At 29.4% G+C, this 6,490-nt stretch overlaps 1 long non-coding RNA gene across 1 annotated transcript; it reads left to right on the forward strand.

The window, feature by feature from the left end:
- The first annotated feature begins 4,075 nt into the window (after nucleotides 1-4,075).
- On the forward strand, nucleotides 4,076-4,765 carry LOC140184524 (uncharacterized). Its single transcript, XR_011881540.1, has 2 exons — nucleotides 4,076-4,250; nucleotides 4,390-4,765. It is a non-coding gene; the product is annotated as an uncharacterized lncRNA (long non-coding RNA).
- The last annotated feature ends 1,725 nt before the right edge of the window (nucleotides 4,766-6,490 follow it).

The following is a 6,490-nucleotide window of genomic DNA, read 5'->3' on the forward strand; positions in this document are numbered from 1 at the left end:
ATAACAGCTATATCCAGAAAAGTAGGAGTAGTCATGCCGTATTGAGTGTGAAAAGTATAAGAAGCGTTGTCCCAAAAGTACAACACACCTCCCATTAGTTCTGGATTAATGATGTATGAGTTTTTACTGAATTGGAATTTCTGAATACTTGTTCTGTGAGTCGAAATACCCAATAGAAATAAAGTCCTAAAAAATCACGGGTTTTCTTTGAGACTGACTATGGAAGAAATTTTTTTATCTTGTTTGTGGCCTTGGTAATAGGGATGACAATTTTCTTCGTGCGAGGCGGGTATCTACAGGGATTTAATTACCTGTTGGGGGACAGATTTGGGGATAAATTTCTACCTGCAATCCCCACTAGAGAATAGATTTGGGGACAGCATTCTACTCGCGGGAACGGGGGACAGGACCCCATATAATAAACAGGACGGGACGGAGATAGAGATATCCGCCCCGTGGAGACCTGTATAATATCCGTGTATGGGAAATGGCTAAAATATCCCGTTATATATATATATATATATATATATATATATATATATATATATATATATATATATATATATATATATATATATATTACCTTTGAGAAAATCCTAAATCCCTGACCCTTTATTGTGCCGTCATTCCCTCTCCTCTGAAGTTCTCTCCAGAGCAAAACCCAGCCTCCTTCTCACCTCTCACCGCCATCGCTGTCCTTCTCCCTTTTCACCTCCATGTTCCTCCCTTCTATTATTCGCTACCCCTACTTCCCCCTCTCGTTGGTCACCGCAAATTCAAGGAGAACATTGCTGCCGTATGCCTGACACCTAACTCGAGGAGAACGTCACCGCGTCGTGCCTGACCCAGCCTGAGGAGAAGTCGTCATCAGAGGCAGAATTTTCACCGTTTTCATCGCATCAGAAGAGAATCGTGTTCGTCGCAGTCTTTGTCTTCTCGTCAGAGCAGAATCATCTTTGTTGCAATTTAGTCTCGTTTCCGCCTCCAGTAAGATCGTTCTTCATCATCGTCGTTAGCCACTTCGCCGTTCGTCGCTCTTCCTTTCGATAAGTCAGTCTCTGTAGTTTCTTTTCTGTTTGTTTGACCTAACCTCCGTCAGCATGAAAATTAAATTTTGATTTCATATATTATCAAAATTATAGCTAAAAATTGAGTATGACCATTTTATTGTAATAGTTTTTAAACTAATTTTATTGTTTATTGTGCTAATTTTTTCTCTTATTGAGATCTTTCTGGTTATTGAGGTTTAGGGTATATTGTTTACTGAAACTTTTTATTAAAAACTGCTAGGATGCTTATTGGTTTTTGGTTGTTATGTTGAGATTTTACTGCTGTACTAAGATTGTCTATAGAGATTTTGTAAGTTAGTTTATTGAATTTTTGTTAGTTAGATTTTATTGATGTACTCAAATTTGTATAATTATAATTTACTAAGATTTTTGTTATTGAGATATTCTTGTTGTACTCATTTTTTTCTATTTTTTAATTATTTTTAATTTTTAAAATCCACGAAGATTTAAGTCCCGGACAAATACGGGGTTTCCGTCACCCGTTGTAGGGACGAAGCAGGGAAGGGGAGGGTTTTTCGAGGCGGAGGGAGGGATTCTCACCTCCATGGAGACCCGTTGTCATCCCTATTTGGGAAAGATAATGAAATCGATAAAAGGTGAGTCTACACCGTTAATGGTAAAAAGAAATAGCACCTAAAATTTTCATATTTTTTATTTTGATGCCTCCAGTTCAAGAACAAAAGCTTTTCCATTTTTGACAATAGATTTATCGTAAATAGTCTCTTTGGGTGAAGAAGGAAAATTTGTTGACAAATTGTTACTCGAAGTTGCCATAAGAATACATATTAAAAAATTTTAGTATTGAGTTCTAAAGTTGTCAACAAAACTATAAAGACAGAAAATGATGTATAAAAAGCAAATAAAATTGAACTTATGTGAATTTAATTATTTAACTTAAGCAACAAAACAAGAATACGACATGGAATAAGATATTTATTATTTGGCAGTTTAGTTATTTTAGTTACTTTTGAAGTTTTCAATTAACAGTAAACAAAAAATGCGAGAACAATTACATATACGATTCAAATTGGCTAAAAATGGTGCATAAAGTGTAACTGTCAGTTGACATAAAAAGTTTATAAATAAGTCTTAGGCTAACATTGTAAAGGAGTTCGGTTCTTTTAGAAAACACTTAAAAACTCAAAAAACTCTGAGCCCCTTAACATCACAAAGTAAAAATTGGGAATTTTAAGTATCTCCTCTGAACTCAAACACTTATATTTTTTTTCAGTTTTTATTAATAAAATTTTTCTGTTTTTTCCGTGTTCTTCTATTTTACGTTTATCTTTCCTTCTTCATCCTTTCTTTAATTTTCTATTTCTTTTAATTTTTGCAATTTATTTTGCCTCCAGTATCTTATATATTTTTATTTATTTGCTAATTTCATTTCTTTTTATTTCTATTAACGTTATAATTGTAACATTGAGATACTCATATATTTTTTAAAACATTAATAAAATTTGAGTAAAATATAGGGGTATATTTGATGCAAATTAAAAGTTTTAAGAATAAAATTAAAATAAAATAAAGTTTAAAAATATTTTTAAAATGGTTGACAAATAATATATTTTATTTTTGTTTAAATACTAATGAGAATAATGAAGAGAAAAATTTTGGTATATTCAAATACTTGATCTAAAAAATCATATATTTTCTTTGGTAATTCAATTTGTTCTATTCTAATTGAGAATAATGAATATTATTAAAGATTTTTATTTTTAAAAAAATGTAAAGTATATTTTTGTTTTCTAAAATTTGGTAAAAGTTTTAAAAATACTTTTAAATTTTATTTTATTTAAATTTTTTCTCAAAAATTTTTTATTTGCATCAAATATACATCGACGGATAAATTTTCAAAATATTTAAGACCGATCTAATAATAATGAATGAAAATTTTGTTTGATTTGCTTGTGTTGATGGTTGTTCTTATGAAATTGTTGTTGAATTGGTCTTAAATTTTTTGAAATATTGCCGTCAAAGGTATATTTGATACAATTCAAAAGCTTTTGAGATAAAATTAAAACAAAATAAAATTTAGGAGTATTTTTGAATTTTTTATCAAATTTTAGAAATAAAATTAAAAATTTACTATAGCTGATATAATAGATACAGAAAAACATAACATTTATTAGAAAAAAAATTATATAAAAAAAATAATTAATTAGGAACCCTATTTATTTTAAATAAATAGAATTTCATTATTTAAATTACAATATTATAAAATATTTAACTAAAAGTAGTTTCTTTTTGGGCTTGAAAGTACTTATTTTTCGGTCTCATTTAAATGAAAAAGGACCCAATAATTACTTCTTACTACATTTTTCCCATAAATAAGTGCAACGGCAATTCAGGACCAAACAAAAAAGTGCAATGGGAATTGGACTTGCTGAACTATAACTTTCTCTAGTAACAACAAATTTCTCTCGTTTTTTGTTATGTCAAACTAAAACATGTAATATGACAAAAAAAAAGCCCAAACGTGTCGGAAGAAACAAGAAGAAAACATAACATAAAAGATAGAACTGCCATGTTGAATCCAAAACAAAAACATAATAACTAAAAAGATGAAGGTTTAATTATTCTCCCTTTCTTATAATTTGACCAAATTTTTAATTTAATTTATATACTTTTTTTTAATTGAGTCTATACTATTTAATTTTTTTAATTAAATTCCTGCCGTTATAAAAATATCTAAAATAATAGAATATTATGTTAAAAAATTGAATATTCTAAAGTTAAGAATTCTAAACTTAATTGAAGACACCTAAATATTTTTTAAATTCCAAAATCACCTTTCTTATTTCAATCATCAATACTTTTTCAGATATTCTTCTCTTGATACCAAGTAATACTTCTTTTTCTTCTCCTCCATCATTGTTCTGCCCTCCATGGTTAGTGTCATCCTTCCGCTTTCCACCACCGCGAGGCTGTAGCGATCTTACTCATACTTGTAATGAAGCTTTTGTTTTGTATCGTCATTGAATTCTTTGTTGCAAGAGTTGTAGGTTAATCCCAGCATCATTTCAAAAGAAGTTCTGTTTATAGTTTAATGATTTTAGGTGAAGTTCAATTGGGATGGTTTGTTCGAAGAAGAAGAAAAGATTGTATTTGCATGGAAGCCAAAGAAAGTGAAAAGTGAGGATTCGTTTTGTTGTCGGCGAAATGGAATGAAAAAAAAAGGTAAAGAAAGGGTACTCGCTTGTGCTTGCACAATGGCTTCTATCATTCTTCTTTTTTCTTTAATATATTTTTGGTCGTTTGAAACTGGATTTAGTCCTATTTTTCTTGCTCTTTGACCCGCTTGCAATCGCCGCATTAGCTATCTTGTGCACCTTCGTCTCCACCTTCCCCTTCACAACATTGTCATCATTGACGTTGATTTTGGTCGTGCGTCACGCGCCATTGTCGCATTGGATGGTTCTGCCGCTTTGGACGTGTCTTTCTTAGCCGGTTCTGTTCTCCACCATGTACGATTGCTGGTGTTTAAAGCTCGTGTTCCGCATTCAGGTAGGTTGGTTTTTGAATCAGAAACTCGAATTACAGATCTGAAATTGTTGTTTGTGATTTGAATTTGTCGTGATTTTGTTACTGAACCTGAAATTTGGAACTTGTATAATTGAATTGTTGATTCTTCATCAGAAATTGTTGACTATAATTTTGTTGATGATTTTTTAATATGAATCTGTTGTTACTGACGAGTTGCTCCTTTCCCATCCATCGTCGATGTCTGTTGCTCGTCGCTTTAGATAATTCGGCCTCTGTTCTAACTCATTTTTCTTTTGCTTTTATTTATGCTTCATTTTATTTTTACTTCATTCTGCTTCTGTTTTTACTTTATTTATGTTCACTGATTATATCAAAAAAAATTTGATTGTTCTAAAAAATTTTGATTATGAGTTTTGATTATGTGTTTTTTTGTAATTAACTGATTGTGTTGTGGTAAAAATTTTATTTTTGATCATGCTAGTTATAAATTTGCGTTGATTATGGCAAAAATTATACACTGGTAGAAAAAAAACTTATTGATAGAGGGGAGGGGGGCGATAACAGAAGAGGAGGATAAGGGGATGGTGGACGAGGTGGAGGACAATAAAAGTGAAAATTATAAGTGTAGAATATAAATAAATAAGTAAATTCACACTTTATTAGTGTTATTTAGATATTTATTGTTAGACTTAATTGAAAAAAAAAATTAAATTGTATAGAGACCCAATTAAAAAAATATATAAAAATTTAATTAAAAATTCGATAAATTATAAAAACCTACAAAATATTTAAACCAAAAATAAACTATCATAAGTCATAACAAAAGATGTATTATATACTAATTAAATTCAGGTTAAACCATTGCACAAGTTGCATTTGATAATAATTGATGTTCTTTATTATCTGATCCAACATTTCCCCGGATTTAAGATAAAATGATGAACAATTTGGTTGCCAGATAGTTATATTATTGAAATCTCTCTTGTGAATCTATAGTTAAGAGTGGTTGTTCTCATGCCATAATAATTTCATATTCAACTAAGGTTCTTATTATTTTGTTCCAATATGAATTATTTAAAGTATTGGAGACTCACTAAGTTTAGGTTAAAGCATTACATACACAATCAAGTTGGCCTAATTATTGTTTACTATATGCTTAGAAAGAAGTAATGAATTTCCATCTTAGACAAGATACCAAACTTGATGGGCAATATTAACGCAATTTCTCACCTTTAATTAAAAGTTTTTATTTTTATTTTTCAGTGTTACATAATTTTTTTTTTCTATTTATCTTTTCAATTTTTATTTTTACAAATTTAATTTTAATTAAGCATCCGATCGATAATCCGATCCAAGATCCGATCCCACCCAAATTTAAATTGGTTTGAGTCCAATTATAAAAAACATAATAATCCAATCTAACTTGAAGCATTCAAAATCAATGCTAATATTTTATGGCACTAAAGTCAATATGTGAATTAATATGTATATGCAATAAAGCTACATTATTTTTAATGGTGTGATGGAAAATGTGAAGGTATATATAGTGCTTGTTGTGTCCTCTCTCCCTTTAAATCAGTACTTTCAAATTGTAAGGTTGAAGTCTCGTTCACTTCTTTCCTCAGTTCCTATTTGTGTAGGGATCACTTATTCATTAGCTACAAGTCACATGCTTTAATTATATTATTCAATTTTCTTTTTATATGAAATTAATTATATTCAATCAATTCTTCATAGAATTCAAAGATATAGTAGTACCTAAACAACTTAAACAAGTATAGAAATAATTCTGCGAAATTTTGTCGGTGACTAGCTACTTACAAAAACTTTTAAACAAATAAAAATGGTTTCATATGAATTTAGCAAATATATATATATATATATATATATATATATATATATAAGGGTAAAACTTAAAAAAAAGGGCTAAATGA

The sequence above is a fragment of the Arachis hypogaea genome, chromosome 1 (assembly GCF_003086295.3).
Source record: "Arachis hypogaea cultivar Tifrunner chromosome 1, arahy.Tifrunner.gnm2.J5K5, whole genome shotgun sequence".
Classification (NCBI taxonomy): Eukaryota; Viridiplantae; Streptophyta; class Magnoliopsida; order Fabales; family Fabaceae; genus Arachis; species Arachis hypogaea.